Below are 23840 nucleotides of genomic sequence, written 5' to 3'. Positions count from 1 at the left end.
TCATGGGGGGCACAAGGGTGGGGGCGCGCCCCCATCCATGTGGTCGCCTCGTGGCTCCTCTAACTTCATCTCCAAGTCTCCTTGTTTTCTTCTAGTCCAAGAAAAATCATCGTGAAGGTTTCATTCCGTTTGGACTCCATTTGGTGTTCCTTTTCTGTGAAACTCAAAAAGAAGGAAGAACAGAAACTACCACTGGGCCCTAGGTTAATAAGTTAGTACCAAAATAATATAAAATAGCATATTAATGCATATAAAACATCAAAAACAGATAATATAATATCATGGAACAATCAAAATTATAGATACGTTGGAGACGTATCAAGCATGCCCAAGCTTAATTCCTGCTCGCCCTCGAGTAGGTAAATGATAAAAACAGAATTTTTGATGTGGAATGCTACATAACATATTTATCCATGTAATTTTCTTTATTGTGGCATGAATGTTCAGATCCCGTAGATTCAAAACATAAGTTTAATTTTGACATAAAAACAATAATACTTCAAGCATACTAACAATGCAACTATGTCTTCTCAAAATAACATGGCCAAAGAAAGATTATCCCTATGAAATCATGTAGTCTGGCTATGCTCCATCTTCATCACACAAAATATTTAAATCATGCACAACCCCGATGAAAAGCCAAGCAACTGTTTCATGCTTTTGATGTTCTCAAACTTTTTCAACATTCACGCAATACATGAGCATGAGCCATGGACATAACACTATAGGTGGAATAGAATATGGTGGTTGTCGAGAAGACAAAAAGAAGGAGATAGTCCAACATCAACTAGGTTTATCAATGGGCTATGGAGATGCCCATCAATAGATATCAATTTGAGTGAGTAGGGATTGACATGCAACGGATGCACTAGATCTATAAGTGTATGAAAGCTCAAAAAGAAACTAAGTGGGTGTGCATCCAACTGGCTTGCTCACGAAGACCTAGGACAATTTAAGAAAGCCCATCATTGGAATATACAAGACAATTTCTATAATGAAAAATTCCCACTAGTATATGAATGTGACAATATAGGAGACTCTCTATCATGAAGATCATGGTGCTACTTTGAAGCACAAGTGTGGTAAAAGGATAGTAACATTGTCCTTTCTCTCTTTTCTCTCATTATTTTTTTATTTGCGCCTTCTCTCATTTTTTGGCCTCTTTTTTTTCTTTTTTTTCTTCTGGAGTATCATCCTAACTTGTGGGGGAATCATAGTATCCATCATCCTTTCCTCGCATGGGACAATGCTCTAATAATGAAGATCATCACACTTTTTTTTACTTACAACTCAAGAATTACAACTCGATACTTAGAACAAAATATGACTCTATATGAATGCCTCCGATGGTGTACCGGGATGTGCAATGAATCAAGAGTGACATGTATGAAAGAATTATGAATGGTGGCTTTGCCACAAATACGATGTCAACTACATGATCATGCAAATAAATATGACAATGATGGAATGTGTCATAATAAATGGAACGGTGGAAAGTTGCATGGCAATATATCTCGGAATGGCTATGGAAATGCCTTAATAGGTAGGTATGGTGGCTGTTTTGAGGAAGGTATGTGGTGGGTGTATGGTACCGGCGAAAGTTGCGCGGCAGTAGAGAGGCTAGCAATGGTGGAAGGGTGAGAGTGCGTATAATCCATGGACTCAACATTAGTCATAAAGAACTCACATACTTATTGCAAAAACCTATTAGTTATCGAAATGAAGTACTACACGCATGCTCCTAGGGGGGTAGATTGGTAGGAAAAGACCATCGCTCGTCCCCGACCGCCACTCATAAGGAAGACAATCAATAAATAAATCATCCTCCGACTTCATCACATAACGGTTCACCATACGTGCATGCTGAAAGTGCAACTATCCCTGGGTGGTTTTGGTAATTCCTAACAACATATAGCTCATTGAATTAATGCTCTTTCAAGATGATCATTTCAGAAAGTTGAATGATTGGCATGGCATGGACTAGGATTGTGGACCCCTCAAAATACTAAGGACACACATTGGCTCAAGCTCAAGACTCTACTTTTTCATTTTAGTCATCCAAGATCACATTGAGTCCATAGGAAAAGCCAGTACTATTAAAAGGGGATGAGGTGTTACTTAATGGCTTTCTTGCTGAAAATGCTTAGTGATGTGCTCGAAAAGCCCTAAACCACTTTCTCATATCCACATATGTCCCAAACCAAAAGTCAAACTCGGACCCACCGATTTGATCTATCCGGCGCCACCGAGTTCATTTGACATAGCCATAGCTAGAAACCCTAATCAGTTCGGTCTCACCAATAGGGATCTCGGTCTCACCAAGATGGGATTGCAAAATCTCAGTTTCCCTTCGTAAAGTTTTGGTCTAACCAAGATGAGCGATCGGTCCCACCGAGTTCGCAATGCAAACTCTCTGTTTCCCTTTCATAACGTTTTGGTCTCACTGAAATGAGCGATTCGGTCCCATCGAGTTTGCCTGACCAACTCTCTGTTTGCCTATTACAGAAATCGATCTTACCGAGTTTATGTGATCGATCTCACCGAGATTACATCATGCCCTAACCCTAACGAAATCGGTCCCACCGAAAATTCTAACGTTCGCATTTTGAACTAAATCGGTCTGACCGAGTTTTATGGTTAGGTCTCACCGAGTTTGGTAAATTGTGTGTAACGGTTAGATTTTGCGTGGAGGCTATAAATACCCCTCCACCCACTCTTCATTCGTGGAGAGAGCCATCAGAACGTGCCTACACTTCTACCATACACTTTCTGAGAGAGAACCACCTACTCATGTTTTAAGACCAAGATATTCCATTCCAACCACAAGAATATTGATCTCTGGCCTTCCCAAGTTGCTTTCCACTCAAATCATCTTTCCACCAAATCCAAATCTATGAGAGAGAGTTGGGTGTTGGGGAGACTATCATTTGAAGCACAAGAGCAAGGAGTTCATCATCAACACACCATCTATTACGTTTTGGAGAGTGGTGTCTCCTAGATTGGTTAGGTGTCACTTGGGAGCCTCCGTCAAGATAGTGGAGTTGAACCAAGGAGTTTGTAAGGGCAAGGAGATCGCCTACTTCATGAAGATCTACGCAAGTGAGGCAAGTCCTTCATGGGTGATGACCATGGTGGGATAGACAAGGTTGCTTCTTCTTGGACCCTTCGTGGGTGGAGCCCTCCGTGGACTCACACAGCCGTTACCCTTCGTGGGTTGAAGTCTCCATCAATGTGGATGTACGATAGCACCACCTATCGGAACCACGCCAAAAATCTCCGTGTCTACATTGCATTTTCTCCCTCTAAACTCCTCCCTTTACGTTCATATGCAATGATTTACATTCCGCTGCTATACTCTTAGAATTGCATGTGTAGGTTGATTGCTTGACTTGTGCTAAGTTGCTAAAATCTGCCAAGACTTAGAATTGGAAAAAGGATAGATTTTTATTTGGTCAAATAGTCTAATCAACCCCCTCTAGACATACTTTCGATCCTACACATGCTATGGGAATGACAAACCTTAACACAATTATTTCTCAAATTCACAATTACTCACTAGCATGACTCTAATATCACCATCTTTATATCTCAAAACAATCATAGGGAATCAAACTTCTCATAGTATTCAATGCACTTTATATGGAAGTTTTTATTATATCCCTCTTGGATGCCTATCGTATTAGGACTAAATTTACAACCAAAGCAAATTAGCATGTTGTTTACAGACTATCAAAAAAATATAAGTGAAGAATGAGAGTTCATTAATTTCTATAAAATAAAACCACCGCCGTGCTCAAAAAAGAAATAAGTGAAGCGCTAGAGCAAAATTGCCTAGCTCATAAGATACAAGTGAAGCACATAGAGTATTCTAATAAATCACGATTCATGCGTGTCTCTCTCAAAAGGTGTGTCTAGAAAGGATGATTGTGGCAAACTAAAAAGCAAATACTGAAATCATACAAGACACTCCAAGCAAAAAAACATATCATGTGGTGAATAAAAATATAGCCTCAAGTAAAGTTACCGATAGACGAAGACGAAAGAGGGGATGCCTTCCGGAGCATCCCCAAGCTTACGCTCTTGGTTGTACTTGAATATTACCTTGGGGTGCCTTGGGAATCCCCAAGCTTAGGCTCTTGCCACTCCTTATTCCATAGTCCATCAAATCCTTACCGAAAACTTGAAAACTTCACAACACAAAATTCAACAGAAAATCTTATAAGCTCCGTTAGTATAAGAAAATAAATCACCACTTTTGGTACTGTTGTGAACTCATTATTTATTTATATTGGTGTAATATCTACTGTATTCCAACTTTTCCATGGTTCATACCGCCCGATACTACCCATAGAATCATCAAAATAAGCAAACAACACATAGAAAACAGAATCTGTCAAAAACAGAATAGTCTATAGCAATCTGGATAGTTCGAATACTTCTGTAACTCCAACAATTATGAAAAATTAGGACAACCTAAGCAATTTTTTTATTAATATTGTTCAAAAATAATCAGTATTTTATCTCGTTCTGTTAAAAATGAGACTTTTTTTCCTGAGCACATAAATTTCTGTTTTTCAGCGGGATCAAATCAGCTATCACCGTAAGCCATCCCAAAGGTCTTACTTGGTACAAACACTAAATAAAACACAAAAACCACATATAACCAGAGGCTAGATGAATTATTTAATGCAAAAAAGAACCTAAAAAGCGAAAACAAAAATAAAATTGGGTTGCCTCCCAACAAGCGCTATTGTTTAACGCCCTTAGCTAGGCATAAAACATGAATAGATCTAGTATTCTCATCTTTGGTATGCAATCCATAAGTAGATCTCATAATAGATTCATATGGCAATTTAATTTAATTTCTTGGAGAGTGTTCCATGCCCTTCCGTAAAGGAAATTGAAATCTAATGTTTCGTTCTTTCATATCAATAATCACACCAATCGTTCTAAGGAAAGGTCTACCAAGAAAGGACATGTAGGATTGCAATCTATATCAAGAACAATAAAATCTACAGGCACATAATTCCTATTTCCAACAATAATAATATCATTAATCCTTCCCATAGGTCTCTTAATAGTGGAATCCGTAAGATGCAAATTTATAGAACAATCATCAAATTCACGGAAACCTAGCACATCACATAAAGTTTTGGGAATTGTGGAAACACTAGCACCCAAATCACACAAAGCATGACACTCATAATCTTTAATCTTAATCTTAATAGTAGGTTCCCACTCATCATAAAGTATTCTAGGGATAGAAACTTCCAATTCAAGATTTTCATCAAAAGATTGCATCATAGCATCAACGATATGTTTAGTAAAAGCTTTGTTTTGATTATAAACATGAGGAGAATTCAACATGGATTGCAACAAGGAAATACAATCTATTAAAGAACAATTATCATAATTAAATTCCTTGAAATCCAAAAGAGTGGGTTCGTTGCTACTTAAGTTTTGACCTCTCCAATCCCACTTTTATCAACTTTTGCATCAAGATCTAAAAACTCCGAATCATTGGGATGCCTTTTAACTAAAGTTGAATCATCTCCAATCCCATATTTATCAATATTTATATTGGAAATTAAAGATTCAATAGGAGTCACATCAATCACTTTAAGATCTTCATCATTATATTCACGGAAACTAGAAGAACATGTTTTTACAAACTAATCTCGTTTAGCGGTTGTTTCTTTGCACTGAGCAATGGAAATTATCATAGCTTTGAGAGACTCATTAATATCATGCTTGGGTGGAATATATCTAAGTTTTAAAGAATCAACATCAAGAGAAATTATATTCATGTTCCTAGCCAAATCATCAATCCTAAGCAGTTTTTCTTCAATCAAAGCATTGAAAATCTTTTGCGAACTCATAAACTGGGCATCTTATTATAATTTTGATAAGAATTGTTGTAGGAATTACCATAATTATTAGAGGAATTACTAGGAAACAGCCTAGGATTAAAATTACCTCTATCAGCGTTATTACCAAAATTGTTCCAACCAACAAAATTCATATCCATAGATTCATTATATTTTCAATCAAAGTAGACAAAGGAATATCATTAGGATCAGTAGGAGCACTCTTGGTAGAAAATAATTTCATAAGCTCATCCATCTTTCCACTCAAAACATTAATCTCTTCAATCGCATGCACTTTTTTTACTCGTGGAAGATCTTTCAGTATGCCATTGAGAATAATTAACCATAATATTATCTAGGAGTTTACTAGATTCGTAATTTCCATAAAAGTACCTCTCGCGGCCGAATCTAAACGATTTGTAGAAGCGAAATTTAATCAGGCATAATTTTTTTGTATAATCATCTACAAATTCAAACCATGAGTAGGGAAATTTCGTATCATCAATTTCATCCTCTCCCAAGATTGTGCAACATTTTCATGATACAATTGCTTAAAATTCATAATATCGTTCCAAAGGGAGATGATCTTAGTAGGAGGAAAATATTGGAAATAAAAGCATTTTACTCTTATTCCATGAATCAATACTATTTTTAGGCAAATATGAAAACCAAGTCTTAGCACGATCTCGTAGTGAGAACATAAATAGCTTCAATTTAACAATATCATTATCCACATTTTTTTCTTTTGCATATCACATGATGAAACTATTAAGATGGGATGTGGCATCTTCACTAGGAAGGCTAGAAATTTGATTTTTCATAACAAGATTCAGCAAAGCGGCATTAATTTCATAAGATTCCGCACTAGTAGCAGGAGCAATCAGAGTACTAATAAAATCATTGTTATTGGTGTTGGAAAAGTGACACAATTTAGTATTCTCTTGAGCCATCATGATGAAGCAAGCAATCCAACACACTAGCACACAAAAAGCAAACGAAGAAGATGAACGAAAGAGGGGCGAAGAAAAGGCAAATCTTTTAAAAAAATCATTTTATAAGTGGGGGAGAGGAAAACGAGAGCGAATGGCGAATAATGTAATGCAAGAGATGAGAGTTTATGATGGGTACTTGGTATGTCTTGACTTGGTGTAGACCTGCCCGGCAACGGTGCCTAAAATTCTTCCTACTACTTCTTGAGCTTGCGTTGGTTTTTCCCTTGAAGAGGAAAGGGTGATGGAGCAATGTAGAGATAAGTATTTCCCTTAGTTTGAAAACCAAGGTATCAATCCAGTAGGAGAGAAATAATATTCATAGATAAGCTTCCACAATTCATCGGATCTCGGGAAACACTGGTGCGTGTCGGTCGTAAACAAACGGTTTTTAACCCCATTCCGCGATGGCATTTGGAACCGTTGCCAAGTGAGTGTGGGCGATAGGGGGGTCCTTCGCACACAACCCAGAAACCGTTGAGGATAGGGCCCCATACAGTACTCCTACTCGTTTCTGCTTGCATTGCCATCATAGTCGGTATTCTGTGGTGCTACGTTTATGATGCGTAGCCTGTCACAAACGGTTCACTATTATAGAACGTGTATGATGCGCGGCCCATCACAAACGGTTCACTGTTAAGAAGATTAGCTAATCGTCGTACAAGTGCCGGACAGGATTACGAAACGTCGGGCCGTCGTAACATCGTCGTACATGACAACTATCACACACGCTATCCTGTGGTGCAACGTTTATGATGCATACATCATCAGAAATAGTTCATGGTTGCGAATCGTGTACGATAAGGCAACTAACACAAATTTGTAGTTTGCCCGCACCGTTTGTGATCTTGTCTGACATCGCACACGGTTTGCAAACGACAACCGTGTGCATGCTTGCACACGTTTCCTCTCTGTGAACCGTCTCGGATTATGGTGCATATCGCAAATGTTTGTGTTTTACCAACCGTGTGTGCTGTAACAACATGGAGAGCGTAATTTGACCCTAATTTAATTGCTGCTTTTCCAAATTGTACCGGATTTGGATTTGGTTTTGAATGTATGCTACAACTTTATTCATATCCATCAGGTTCAAACAACCAATGCATTATTCGATTCATAGGTACATATGTTCAAGAATTACATAAGAACCAAATAAAGAATGATGAACCATAGTTGTATACTTGTACTATTAAAGACAGTAAAGAAAGAGGCGAAATATATTCTGGTTGTTGAACAAGGTGAAACAGAATGCCCATATTTTGCCCACCTCCATGCAGAAGGCACGCACGACTCTAGTCCAACCCCTTGTGATGGCCAACCGCCCATCCTTCAAGTTCTTCATGAAAACATCTAGATAATAATCGTGTTTTGTTAGAAATACTTTAACCTTTGCATGCCCACCAATCATGTAGTTTGAGAGGTAATCTTGAGTAAACTGCTTTGGCAACCACTACAAAGGAAAAAGATTCAGACATTGTCATCTAACACAACTCATTATGGGCAGTAAAAATAAGGCTGCAGAGTTCTTACTTACCATCCCGTAGTTCGTTGTTGTCTTGGATAAAGTGTAAACAAATAGTTTAATTGCCATCTTTGGACCCATTTTACAAACAATCTTTATCTGCTTCCTCACTTGATGCTGGTTCATCGATATCTCATTGCCCCATAAGCAGAAAGGGTGAAGCGCGGATCTTTAACAATGACATATGTACCTAAAAGCACCAAGTTAATATTAAAGCTACACAACAATTGCACAATGATGTAGCACAACACTCTTTTATAATATGTCTATATACATCTGTATGTGGTAGTACCTTTGAAATCTCTAAAAAGACAAAGATTTAGGAATGATGGGAGTATCTTATAACATCCAATATACTCACATATTAGATGAATTAACATCTTATATTAAGGGCCGGAAGGAGTTTAGTGCATTCTTACAAATTATCGGCTGATTAATTGCTATTGTATCTAGGGGTTACAGTTAGTTTGAGATCGTTCGGGCTGAAATAGCCCTGAAGTATATCTAAGCATGAGGGCTAGTTTGAGCTAGTTGCATCTATAACCCACCCAAAAAAACTATCCAACCCAAGAGGTGCTAATTGGAGCTAGTTCTCCTAGTGCATTTATTGTCAATCTAACCCTGCCATCCATACAACTCTTTGGATGGAGTTAGTTCAGGGTTAGTAATGAGCTAGAAACTAACTCTAACCTCTAGCTAAGTTGAGTACCCAAACAGGGTTGTGTTGTTGTTGTTGTTGCTGCTGCTCTTCTACGTATATCTAGACATCATTAGAACATTAATGTAACACTCTTCCTTGTTGATATGTAGCCTAGGATTGCATATTTAGACATTAAGTACAGTGCATGTTGCTATGTAGCCTCAGATATATTACATATGACCCTAGTTAACCTAACGATAAATGGGTTGCAGACATATTCAGTTAAAAGTCTGATTCACCGATTAGTCCCTTATCAGCCGCCAGCCTATGTGGTACCAGCTACCAATATCCTAAACAGTGAGCAGATATAAGCCATGGGATGAAACTAACCTCAATGGAAAACAACAGTCGTTCCCAAAATTGTCCTGTGTAAGTACATCGAGAAGCATGTTAAGCACAACATTTCATACTTCCACATATAGAACATCACGTTCTGAATAACTCGAATAAACAAGGCATACTACGAACAACCATAGATAGCATTTGACACTGGACATATGCTAACAACAAACACCCGAATAATAAAAAACTTTGAAAGAGGCATATGCTAGCTATAACAGGCTTAACCACAAGCAAATATATGCATTCCTATCGGTATATTTAAAATTGGATTGATGAAATGTACTACACAGTAAATAATTGCACATATAGAGCATCTCATTGTGAACAACTGAAATAAACAAGGCATACTGCAAACAACTAGATATAGCAGCTAAAACTAGACATATTCTCACTTCACTACAAAAGGGACTCGACAAAACAAATCATGGGTTTCCCCCTGTGAAGAGGCACGACAAAACAAATCATGGGTTTCCTCACTTGTCACAGATGGGCTCGTTCCCGTCGGAAGAGCATGGACCCTGGAAGCGCTCCATGTTGTCGCAGATGGGCTCCTTCCCCTTGGAAGAGCACAGCTGTAGGGTGCCCTCCCTAATGTCGCAAATGGGCGCTTTCCCCTTGGAAGAGCAGATGGGCTCTTTCCCCTTGGAAGAGCCGGAGAGGGTGCCCTCCTTGTGGTCGTCGTCGATGAGGTCTAACTTGGAAGCTGTGGATCCCAAGCCAGCATCGCAGAAAGTGACCTTCAGAAATGACAAAAGGGGCTCGATGGCAATGTAGAATGGCAAATTGTTGACAGCGAGCGAGAGGAGATCAGCGACGCGGCCATGGATGAGATGGACAGCGGTTGAACCCGAGGGGTTGAGTGTGGGCCACTTAACCTGTGACATAGCCCGCCTTATACCGTCGCTACCGATGACCTCGATGTCGTACCCGACGGACGAGACATGCCCACGTACTATAGCCCGTTGCTTGAGTGCCTACCTCCAGTAATGGTCGTCAGTTTCCTCACCGAAGTCAGGCGAAGAGACCTCTATACACCTCTTTTGGGCCAGTCGTTCCTCGAGCTCCACGGGATGCGTAGCCGGGCTTAGGCTGCAACGCTCTGGAGTTGGGGATGGGGATCTGTGGGGAAGGGGCGTTTGGCAGGCGTCATTTAAGAAACTCAGGGCGGCCTGGGTACGGAGATCGGTGGGTAAGCTACACGGGCATACCGGCATATGTTGACAATGGAGGCCTTGCGGCAGCGGCGGCAGCGGCGGCGGGGACCTTACTATGGTTTCAAGCGAGGGAGGGGGTGTGTGTGTGTGCGCGCGCATGCCCGAGGAGGTTTTGGTGTCTGTGTGTGTGTGTGTCTGGAGTGGGGGCGCGGGGTGTTTGAGGAAATGACGCGGGTACTAAAATTTTTACTATGTGGGAGTCAAACGCGGGATTGAAATGCCGGGCTATTGAAAATTTTGATGATAGTGCATCGCACACTGTCCGGAGATAACAACTGTGTGTTATGAAATAGAAAAACCCTCGAGGCGGGTAGATATTTTCTAGGGATGCAGGCGGGATTGGGAACAAGAAACATCGCACACGGTCCGGAGATAACAACCATGTGTTATGAAACAGAATAACCCTCGAGGCGGGCATATATTTTTGAGAGGGGGAGCCTCGTGCAGCCCAATGTACTTCACGGATGTGTGCGTGACATGTGCACACGCGTGGCACACGGTTAGTTTGAGTGAACCGTGTCTGTTGTGTTATCCGACTTATCTAATGTTCATAAATTGGCAAAAAATGACGCGAGAGAGGGTCATAACACGAACACACTTGCACGTGGACCAAATTTATGTATCAAAAGGGTGGTTTGATTTTCAAATACCAAATGCAACTTCGATGTGGCACCTCTCTCGCAGAGCGCGCTGTATTGCTTGCCCCCACCCCTCCCCCTCGTGTCGGCATGAAGGGAATCCTAAGCTACGAATGCATGCCCCCCCAACCGAGGTTCACCTAGCAAAGTGCGAAGTAGCTAGCAGCCCCCCTCGTGTCGGCAGGAAGGGATTCCTAAGATATGAATGCCTGCCCCCCAACCGAGGTTCACCTAGCAAAGTGTGAAGTAGCTAGCAGCCCCCTCCCTCATGTCGGTACGAAGGGAATCCTAAGCTATGAATGCATGCCCCCCAACCGAGGTTGACCCTAGCAAAGTGTGAAGTAGCTAGCAGCCACCCCTCCCTCGTGTCAGCATGAAGGGAATCCTAAGCTATGAATGCATGCCCCCTCCCCCCGGCCGAGGTTCACCTAGCAAAGTGCGAAGTAGCTAGCAGCCCCCTCTCGTGTCGGCACAAAGGGAATCCTAAGCTATGAATGCATGCCCCCTCCCCCCCAACCGATGTTCACCTAGCAAAGTGTGGAGTAGCTAGCAGCCCCCCACCCCCTCGTGTCGCCATGAAGGGAATCCTATGCTATGAATGCATGCCCCCCAACCGAGGTTCACCTAGAAAAGTGTGAAGTAGCAACCCCCCCGCCCCCCCCCCCCCCACACACACTTTCAGTCAGCGGGCCAGAGAGGCATATATCTCACCAAGATGGATCGTAAAATGGACAAAGAATAATCCACCTTGGTCGTACAACCTCGCTCTTGTTGCTCAAAGTGATGGCCATCCATGCAACCCCGGAGATGGGCTAGCTCGCCAATAATCACGCAAGTAGCTAGTCCCCAAAGACAACCGCTCCATGCGTGTGGCCCAAACATATGTATGGAGAGGTGTGTTTTTGCGTAACAATGGAACAACTTTGATGTGGCACCGTGATATCAAACTAGAAATCCCCAGACTGAGTGAGGCTTAGGTTGATGGTGCATATGTATGTTACACCACACTTCAAGCCAACGACGTGGATTCATGCATGCATGCATACATAGTATATGCGTTCAAACTTAATTAGGTATGAATCTCACCATGACCTATACTACGATAACACGAACCAAATGAAGAATCCGCCATGGTAACATATCTTGTTGTTGGTTAGGTGATCATGGATGCTCACGCGGGCCCACGAATATATAGGCTTGTCACCGATAACCATGTGAGGGAGTGTACCGTTCGAAGGCAACCACTACATGCCGTAATATATGTAACCCAAAAGAATCCTCATCGATGGTGAAATTAATTAACCTCTCCCGATGTAGGTCAAAGTGATGCATGGATGCATTGACGATGGCCTCATGGGCCCACAGATGGAAGCGTCACACATGAGTGTCCTATATAGGATATGCATGTGGCCCAAAAAGGTGTTGTGTGATGTTTGAATAACCAATTTCATAATTTTGATGTGGCATGTGCCTCGGAAACCAAAAAGTCCTGACACTGAGTGAGGTGTACTTGTTCACAGACGCATACGTATAGTATATATGCTAGTCCCCTCCCACCTCTTCGACACGTACTATATACCACCATAACATAAACAACAAAGATTCTACCTCGCTGGTCAAATTAACCTCACTACCGGCTGTTCATCAAAGTGATGGACGACGACCTCGCGGGCCCGCAGAAAGCGTCACACACGAGTATCGGGTGTCGTGTAGGACAAATATCGACAGCATGTGGCCAAAACATTTATGTATGATAGGGTTGTCTAATGTTATAAATAACGAGTTCATGACTATGATGTGGCACCGACCTGGCTAACAAAACGGCCAACCCACACAGTGGCTCACAACCCATAGTGTACGGCGAGCCACCTGCCACCCCCAGACGCACACACCCACACACACACCATGAATCTACCGCAAGTACGATGCATGTTAAATTAATTATCCTGCTGTGAACATACATGTTACCAAACGAGGGACGTTTTAATTTCAAAAAAATCACAGAGATGATTAAGACGTTTTAGTACATTGATTGATTGACTTTCTATGGTGCAAAAATCAAATTTGAGCTACATACACATGTGGCAGTGCACCTAAATTGATTGCAAAAACATATGTGTCTCATTGGGTGCATGTTTACTCCCCATGCAACAAATTTCAAACATTGAGAATCTTGATTTTTAAATTCTAATACATCCAAAACTTATTTGAAGTTCATGAAACATATAGTGTTGTCATATGGACATGAATACAAAGTGGCATTGTACTTCTTTTTTCAAATTTGAGACCACTTTTGATGTAACCTTTATCTAATTACAGACGGGAGATTATTAATAATTGGGAACCAATATCCCAAATGGATTATTTATTCGAACCGTGAGCGTTAGAGCAACAATGGATATGTGCCTTGCTTCGGTTAGGCAATAAAGCGGCAGCATTAATCATCCAAATAGAAAAACAATATATGTGCCGCTGCGCGACCCGTGTGGCATGCGAGCAGGCGTGAGTTGACGGGACGCGTCCAACATGCAGGCAGACGGGGAGGCATGCCTGCAGGTGTGTGAATTGATGGAGGCATGCTCGCTGCGCAACGTCATCGGGAGGCGTGCGAGTAGCTGTGTGAAACTTTGGTAGGCATGCCAGCAGTCCGGTGCACAGGCTCACTGGGAGGCGAGCCATCGGTTTGACTGCCGCCCGCCTCTCTCCCACAACTCCACTACTCCATATTAATGGTGCGCCCGAGAGGCCACACACCCCATCCTCGCTACGCACACACAATCCTCTCTCCCCGCTTGCATCCTCGACGCCGCTCTCAGTCCTCAAAGCCATCAGTGTATGAGGATGCCACCGAAGAGCCTCATCGGAGGGAGTGGCGACGCCTGGGATGCTAAAGCACTGGAGCACGGCGTGGACATGGAGACAGAGGTTGCCGTCACTGCCGGCGAGTTATCGCTGCACCTTGACGTCATCAACGGCGTCAAGCTTACACAGCCGGAGCCGGAGTTCCACACCAACTCTGACGACCACTCCGGCGATGACTCCGACGACCACTCCGGCAACGACTCTGACGACAACGGACAGCTGGTTAGTCATCTATTCCCATTTTTGTGTCAAATAGATCATAGGGTTTCTTTGGTTACTCCTGCCTTCCCCTTTCTGGAATAGAAATCCTATGGTTATGTTCTCCCAATCCATGAAATCTGAGTAAGTTTCGTTAGATCCGTGTAGTGTATGGATTGTTTGAATGGTACAGGTGATAAGTGATTAGTTGTTTCATCTGTGCAAATGATTTCTGCTAGTAATCCGACTAGGGTTAGTGTTCATGCTAATAATTCCTAGCCAGGGCTTGACAATTGATTTTCAATGACCTACATATGTTTGTGCCATTATTTTCTTCAAGATTAGCCTGTACATAGACGATTGCGCTTAAAAATCGAACCATGATCTCTAGATATGTATAAATAAATAGCCATAAATTCCTAATCCTACTTCACAGAATGTAATCATTGGTTTGATGCCAAATTTGTTTTACTATTTGTATAGGTGATGTCTGACGATGTGGACAACGAGGATGAAGATATCCAGAGGAGGTACAACAGGAAAATCCTGAGGGAGCTTTATGCGGGAATGCATAACAGGCGTATTAGGACATGGAACGGCGGCTATGGATGCCCATTTTGCAACCAGAAGCTTCATGATGCATATTTAAGTATTTTGGCGCATGCAAGAGGACGGCCGTTGGCTCCATCAAGTAGAAGTATTCTTGCAGGTTGGCGCATGACGCGTACACCGAGTACCTGGAGAAGCTTCAGGATCGTGCCGACCTGTGAGATGAGATGTGGGATGGATGGAACTATATATGTACGCTTGAGTATGCTTAATACTGTTGAACTATGTACTACTTATGGTTGAACTATTCTTATCTACGTGTATGCTTATTATCTATCTCTGAGTATGTTAAATATTTCACCAAATTTTGGTAAAAATTACAATGGGGGACCAATAAACTAGGACGGAGGTAGTACGTCAATCACACACAGTTCCCAAAATTGGAACCATGTGCAATGACTTTCATTTTGCCTGCTGTGTCAATCAAACACGGTTCGCTCTAGCAAACCGTCGCCCCCAAAATTCTTTGTGGGACAGAAAACCCTTACCACCCAATTCAAAAAAGAAAAAAAACCCTCACCATCCCCACATCACAAAAACCCTCACCCCGCCCGCCACCCCCTCGGCCCCTCCGATACGTTCCCCATTCACACCTGCACAAGCTCCTCTGCGTCTATGCCATGGCACCGCCTACTGCGGCAGTAAACACTTAGCTCGATGCCTGCCGCCGCCGCCCGGCTGCCGGCAAAGCCCACCGCATTTCGCCACTTCCGCTTGCCGCCGCCTATCACCATCGACTTTCTCGACGCTGCTCATGGACGACTGAGCTCCGCTCGGTTGGGGAATCTGTCGTACTAAGGGTTCTTTCTCATGGACGACAAGGTAACTAGTTTAACGAGATATTATCTCATCTCTTATCCCAGTTCATCTGCCTCCTTTATTCACCCGGCGGAAATCGCCGTGAATTCATTTTTATTCGAGCTTATTTGAGGGTTTTCTTTCATTCATAGAATGTACCGTGCGCCGAAACTTCAGGACTTTTTGACCGCCACTAGAGATTTCGTCTCTCCATACCAGATAACTTGAGCACGCGCGCGGTATGTTCAATCTCACCCTAAATTGGTTGGCATGGCCTACTTTCTTGAACATATTCTAAATATTGCTACATTCACCATATACGTCAAAGGGGATTTTTCCCCTCTTCTTTCTATATTAGGCAAATTAATGATGTATTGTTCTTTCGATTACTCTCATTTTTCCATGACATTATGTTTACCCTATGTGTTTAATTATAGATTCTTGTCCTTCGATTTCAACTGCTATACAAATCTTTCAATTTGGGCCCATATTTGCATGTTACCATATTTTATTTAACAATCCTACCATTTTCTGCAGAACATCCCTCGCTATGCAAAAGATTATGTAGTACACAATTTTCCCTTTACATACATCAAGGCTCCACGGATGTCATACTGCACACAAACCTAGTTTGGCACTCGCTTTTGGAATGAAATTGAAAAGTTTTATGTACTAAAAGCTGACACTAAAATTGCACTACACATAAAAGGGCCTAGTCATGAGATATATGATAACTTCCTCGACAAAATCATCCGTCCAGACTTTGTTCGAAGTAAGTTTTCTATTCAACTATCTACATATGTTGACTTACCCCGCAATGTCAAATGAGTTGTGTAATATTTAAGCAACCAATTGTTATTCCCTTTTCCTACTATATTCCTACCTAATAACTTCTAGTTAACAATACACTTTTCTATTGCCCTGTTTTAAATAAATATTCCATGTACTCCCATTTCTATCAGAAAGAGCCGCTAACAAGGAGACTCCGGAGGTGGAGAACGGGGTTGCCAACAAGCGGAGGCCGGGCGAGCTAGACCCGCAAGCGACTCCAGGAGGCCTAGAATTAATCCGCAGCCTCCCTAATGATATGTTGAGAGTCATCATCTCCCTCCTCCTAATCAAATATGGGATGCATACAACCCTCCTTTCGCGGCGGTGGCACCCCCTATGGAACTCCAGCCCTCTCGACCTCATCCACACCCACGAGCTCTGCCATGGCTATCGCAAAAGCTTGGATGCGTTCTCCAAGATCCTCGGCAGTCACCTTGGCCCAACCAAAGGCCTTAGAATGCGCAAGCTCCGTTCCAACGGCAAGGACCGAGCCAAGCTTGATGACTGGTTCCGATCCCCCGCCCTAGATCAGCTTGAGGAACTCACTTTTGATGATGGGCATATGATGTCGCTGCCAACGTCCGCACTCCGCCTTGCGCCGACAATGCGCGTCACCAAGTTCAAGAACTGCCATTTCCCGCCCCTTAATGACGTGCCCGCTCTTATTCTACCACGACTGTAGCACCTCGAGCTCGTCGCCGTCTGCCTCTCAAAGGGTGACATGGAGCGCCTGCTCCGTGGTTGTACTAAACTCGAGTACCTTCATCTTCATGCGATCAATGGGTTGAGTACCTTCCACATCACCTCCATGACTCTCCGGACTATTTATGTGTGTTGCTGGTGCGGCAGGAAGACATCACAAGATGTGTACCATGGTATGGTCATCCAGGACACACCTACACTTGAGAGATTACTTGTAGTTGATCAAGAAGGTCCAACAAGAATCAATGTCATTTCTGCGCCGAAATTGACAATGGTGGGCTAATCATCTGACAAATGCTCCGAACTTGTTATTGGATCCACACCCATTCAGGTACAACAGCCGCCTTCTACCTATCCTTCTACAAATTAACATTATTTCTAATTTTGAAGATGTTTGTTAGTCTGTCATTCAAAAAATGATTCCGACAAGCTTGACCCCGAAACTACGCACAGTGAAGGTCTTCGCACTATGTCGGTGGAAACGACACCTATGGAATCACTGGGATCTCTTCTACAGTTGGCGGGCGCGGGGTTGTGAAAAGAGCGGGTTTGGCGGTCAGCACAAGGATCATTTACCCAGGTTCAGGCCACGGAGACGCGTAATAACCTAGTCCTGCTTTGATGTATATTTGAGTGTTCTTGATTTCTTGAACTAGCTATGATGTGTGTCTAGTTCCAAAGACCCGAATCCCTCTCCAGGACGCCATGGGCCTCCTTTTATAGACAAAAGGGGTTGCCATAGTGGCACACAAGAGGTGGAAAGGTGTATAGTGGCTGAGTCTATCCTCTGGCACCGTCGGACAAACGCATTTAATGTGCTGCCAACGTGCCCCTCTTGCTTTATCGGGGACGGCAAGGAAGCTCGTCCCAGCTGCCTCCGCCTCGCCTGGCTCCGACGCGCGTCCAAGCTGACGAGGCGTTGTAGCTCCACGTTGGCTAGCTGCTAAGCTGGCCTGGTGGCGGAGCCTTCACGAAGATCTGCATGCCACCATGCAGGTGATTGCTCAGTCGGTGTGGAGGCCACACGCTGCCACGCAGATGCCTGCTCAGTCAGTTAAGCTAGCAGCTGCATGGAAGCGGCGGTGGAGTCTTGGCAGCCGTGGGCCTGGCTGCGGCCCCTAAGATGTCCTCGGCAAGGGTCTTGCCATGGGCCTGGCAAGGGCCTTGCCGTGGCACCGCGGTCGTCCCCGGCAAGGATCTTGCCGGGGGTCTCGTGGATTTCCTTGGCAAGGATCTTGCCAAGGATCATCATCTTCTGGTTCTCATCTGATCTTGTGTATTTATGATCTCCATAAAGATCTTCATGCCACCATGGAGGTGCCTCCCGAGCTTTGGTTCTGATGTGGTTGATGGCGTTGGAACCCCTTGGCCCAAGGGCAGCGCGCTCTGCTGGCATTGGGCAAGTTGCCCCGGCAAGAGCCTTGCCGGGGCTGCGGAGGCTGCCTCGGCAAGGGTCTTGCTGGGGGAGCCAACCTCGCCCTCTTGCTCTCTCTGCCTCTGGTCTTGTTGTTGCTTCAGTTGTCTTGCACTCCGGCTTCCCTCCTCTACCTTGCTCAGTGTGGCCGCGGGTGCGGCTCTGACTGCCCGTGCACAAGTAAAGGGGTGCAAAGGAGAGCCCCTACTTTTGTGCACCGATAGGAGCCCCCGGTGTCGGTGTCAAAACCGGCGGATCTCGGGTAGGGGGTTCCGGACTGTGTGTCTAAGGTCGATGGTAACAGGAGACAGGGGACACGATGTTTACCCAGGTTCGGGCCCTCTCTATGGTGGTAATACCCTACGTCCTACTTGATTGATCTTCATTAATATGAGTATTACAAGAGTTGATCTACCACAAGATCATAATGACTAAACCCTAGAGGTCTAACTTGTCTAGCTATGGTAATGAAGATATATCTCTTCACCCTCCGGACTAAGTCCTCCGGTTTATATATACCCCGGGAGGATCTAGGGTTACACAAGGTCGGTTACAAAGAAAGGAATCAACATATTTGGTTGCCAAGCTTGCCTTCCACGCCAAGGAGAGTCCCCTCCGGATACTGGTGCAATCTTCGGTCTTCGTATCTTCACAGCTCATCAGTCCCGCCCATGGCTAACAGGCCGGACGCCTGAGGACCCCTTAGTCCAGGACTGCCTCACCCGGGCATGGGCCATACATAAGCGCAACGCGTTATTGGGCTAGGCCCAGAATGGTGCGCGGGCAAGCGGGGCGGATTTTTACTGCAATAACTTTTCCGTCTGCTGCACTTCCCCATGACCCGCGTTGAACACGTGACGTGGAGGGTCATGCGTGACGTGGGGTCATGCATGGGGCGGCTCCTGCACGCATCTGTCATGTCGCAGTAAATGGTAAAGAGGCGGCCCGCGCCTTCCCAGTAAAAAGGAATAACCACAGGCACGTTGCTCATTTACCCTCTGTGCCTTCTCCAATCTCTGAACCGCCGTCCCCTCCTCCTTCCTTCTCAAACTCTTTCTCTCGCTCACCGCCGCGGCATGTTCGCTGGCCTTCATCCTGCACCTCTCGCAACCTCCATGGCACCCAAAAACAGCAAAGGCAAGGGAGTGGCCAAGGACGCCGGGGGGGGGGGGAGAGTGAGTTGGCAGCGTAGCGGACGCAGCTCGCCTAATTTCCCTCGACGATCGATGCGATCCATCTCCGGGACAACTTCAAGCCCCTGTGGGGGTGCAAGTCGGGGGGGGGGGACGACGGGGTATACGGCCACGCGCATCATGCTCGCTAATTTCGCCGAGGCCGGCCCGAATCGGTACCCGTTCTTCGTCGATTACTTTTCCTGCGGCCTTTGCCCCCCTTTCTCTGATTTCTTCAATGATGTCATGCACACCTATGGCTTCCTCCTTCTGGATTTGACTCCAAATGCCGTGGCATGCATGGCCCTTTTCGCCCATATCTACGAGGGCTTCGCCGGAGTGCATCCCAACACGGCTCTTTTCCGCCACTACTTCTATCCTCGGATCCAGAAGGGAGGCGCCATCTCCGGTTGTGTCGCCTGGATCCCAAGGACCCAGGAGAAGGGGACATATCCAGAGGGCGCTCAGAAGGAGAGGTGGGAGGTGTGGCGGAGCCAGTGGTGCTGGATTGAGGAGGAGGACCCACAAGAATTTTGCCAGGTTCGCCAGGCGCCGCCGGTTCGCAGAGACGACTGGGGCGATGTCGACGCCTAGGATGAGAAGCTCAAGGTCGCCACCACCAGCATCCATCGGCTCACCATTGCCGGGCTCACCCTGGAGATGATTGGGGCGGATTTCATCTGCCTCCGAATCGCTCCACTGCACAACAAGGGGAGGCCGGCCCGGCTTTTCTGGAATGCGGCTGACATCATGAGGCTTCGCCCCGGCTTGAACCACAACTTCACGGTGATGGGGCATGCCCACTTCGGCCAGCGGCTTTTTCAGGTCGATGTGAAACACGACGGCAGGGCCGAGAGGATCGGCAAGGCCACGAAGGCCAGCAAGTTCACCAAGGGGCCCCTGTTTGGGTTGCCGGTGGGGCTGGTCCCGCTGAGCAACAACTCTCGCCAAACCGACATTATCGCCATGATGTCGGACTTCAATGCGCACGGCCTTGACCCGAATTGGGCCGAGCCGGAGGCGGATCAGGTGCAGAAGTTCTTCAACAAATTGTCGGACAAGTACATCCGCGATGAGCCGCTACTCATCCAGGACACCACACAAGCGGAGCTGGACTATATCGCTGCCAGGGCGGCGGAGGCGGAGCTTGCCAAGGAGGCCGGCAGCGCTGGCGGCATGGAGGACGAGGCCACGGCGGCCGCGGAGGAGAGGAAGCTTGCCCAATGGGCGGAATCCGCTAGGGAGGCCAGTAGCACCGGCATCGGGGCCCCTCTCATTGAAGATGTGGTCGATGAGTGGTCCGAGGAGGAGGTCGAGGCTGTCGACCCCTCGGTCACGGGAAGAGGGCGTATCTTGTGTCGGGCCAGCTCTGGTGAGCCGGTCCGGCCCGGTAGCGCCGCGCAACCGCAACAAACCCAGGAGGCGTCCTTGTGCCACATGAGGGCCACAGCGGCTAGGAAGGCGGTGAAGGCTGCGGTGGCGAAGAAGAAAGCGTCTGCCTTGTTGATACGTCTCCAGCGTATCTATAATTTTTGATTGCTCCATGCTATATTATATAATATTTTGGACATTATTGGGCTTTATTTTCCACTTTTATATTATTTTTGGGACTAACCAATTAACCAGAGGCCCAGCCCAGAATTGCTGTTTTTTGCCTATTTTAGGGTTTCGAAGAAAAGGAATATCAAACGGAGTCCAAACAGAATGAAACCTTCGGGAACGTGATTTTCTCATCGAACGTGATCCAGGAGACTTGGACCCTACGTCAAGAAACAAAGGAGGAGGCCACGAGGTAGGGAGGCGCGCCTACCCCCCCTCCCCCAGGCGTGCCCTCCACCCTCGTGAGCGCCCTGTTGCTCCACCGACGTACTCCTCGCTCATATATATACCTACGTACCCCCAAACGATCAGATACAGAGCCAAAACCCTAATTCCACCGCCGTAACTTCCTGTATCCATGAGATCCCATCTTGGGGTCTGTTCCGGAGCTCCGCCGGAGGGGGTATCCATCACGGAGGGCTTCTACATCAACACCATAGCCTCTCCGATGAAGTGTGAGTAGTTTACCTTAGACCTTCGGGTCCATAGTTATTAGCTAGATGGCTTCTTCTCTCTTTTTTGGATCTCAATACAATGTTCTCCCCCTCTCTTGTGGAGAACTATTCGACGTAATCTTCTTTTTGCGGTGTGTTTGTTGAGACCGATGAATTGTGGGTTTATGATCAAGTCTATCTATGAACAATATTTGAATCTTCTCTGGATTATTTTATGTCTGATTGGTTATCTTTGCAAGTCGCTTCGAATTATCAGTTTGGTTTGGCCGACTAGATTGAACTTTCTTGCAATGGGAGAAGTGCTTAGCTTTGGGTTCAATCTTGCAGTGTCCTTTCCTAGTGACAGTAGGGGCAGCAAGGCACGTATTGTATTGTTGTCATCAAGGATAACAAGATGGGGTTTTTATCATATTGCATGAATTTATCCCTCTACATCATGTCATCTTGCTTAAGGCGTTACTCTGTTTTCATTAACTTAATAGTCTAGATGCATGCTGGATAGCGGTCGATGAGTGGAGTAATAGTAGTTGTCAGTGTCAAAACCGGTGGATCTCGGGTAGGTGGTCCCGAACTGTGCGTCTAAGGCGGATGGTAACAGGAGGCGGGGGACAAGATGTTTACCCAGGTTTGGGCCCTCTTGATGGAGGTAATACCCTACTTCCTGCTTGATTGTTCTTGATGATATGAGTACTACAAGATTTGATCTACCACGAGATCGTAGAGGCTAACCCTAGAAGCTAGCCTATGGTATGATTGTATGCTGTCCTACGGACTAACCCCTCCAGTTTATATAGACACCGGAGGGGGCTAGGGTTACACAGAGTCGGTTACAAGGGAGGAGATCTATATATTTGTATTGCCTAGCTTGGCTTCCACTCCAAGGAGAGTCCCATCCGGACACGGGACAAAGTATTCAATCTTGTATCATCATAATCCAACAGTCCAGCCAAAGGATATAGTTCGACTGTCCGGAGACCCCCTAATCCAGGACTCCCTCAGTAGACCCTGAACTAGGCTTCAATCACGACGAGTCCGGCGCGCAACATTGTCTTTGGCATTGCAAGGTGGGTTCCTCCTCCGAATACTCCATAGAAGATTTTGGACCCATGGATAGTGTCCGGTTCTGCAAAACAGGTTCCACATACCACCGTAGAGAGAATAATATTTCCACAAATCTAATCAGCTGACACGTTTTGACAGCATGACATCACGGCATGGCCCGATCATTATCCGAACCGTTTTTTCTCAACCAGCACCACACATATCGCGAGGCGGCTTTATTGACACGTCTTGTCAAAGCAGAGATCGTGTTCCCCTTATTACGGTATTCTCATCAATATAGACGTGGGTAACCCAACCACGCCATCAATTACAGCGCTTGGGGAATAAGCGATTTTGCCAGGCAAGTGGGCAGGCGCATCGCCTCTTCCGCCCTTATAAAGGGCCTAGGATTCACTCTTTTCACCCACGCCTTCTTCCTCCTTGCTTACTCACTCTCGCACACTCGAGCTCCACCGCCGAAGCTCGCGTCTTTCTTCTCAAACCACTCCAAGCATGTCCGGGGTGGGAGGCAAGTGGATGGTCTCCTCCGTCACGGAGGAGAACATCACAAAGTTACAGGAAGCCGGATATCTAGCCACGGATATCGCGCACCGGCTGCCAGATGCAGGGCAGATCATCCCTACCACCGAACCCCATGAGAGGGTAGTTTTTCTTATCCACTTCGTCCATGGACTGGGATTTCCTCTCCACCCGTTTGTCTGCGGGTTCATGTTCTACTACGGGCTGGATTTTCATGATCTGGCCCCCAATTTCATCCTCTACATCTTGGCGTTTATCATCGTGTGCGAGGCCTTCCTCCGCATCAAGCCCCATTTCGGCCTGTGGCTGAAGACCTTCAATGTCAAACCAAAGGTGGTGGTCGGCCA

The sequence above is a fragment of the Triticum aestivum genome, chromosome 7A (assembly GCF_018294505.1).
Source record: "Triticum aestivum cultivar Chinese Spring chromosome 7A, IWGSC CS RefSeq v2.1, whole genome shotgun sequence".
Taxonomy (NCBI): Eukaryota; Viridiplantae; Streptophyta; class Magnoliopsida; order Poales; family Poaceae; genus Triticum; species Triticum aestivum.
The sequence above is the reverse complement of the archived record's forward strand: the minus strand, read 5'-3'. Positions refer to the sequence as shown.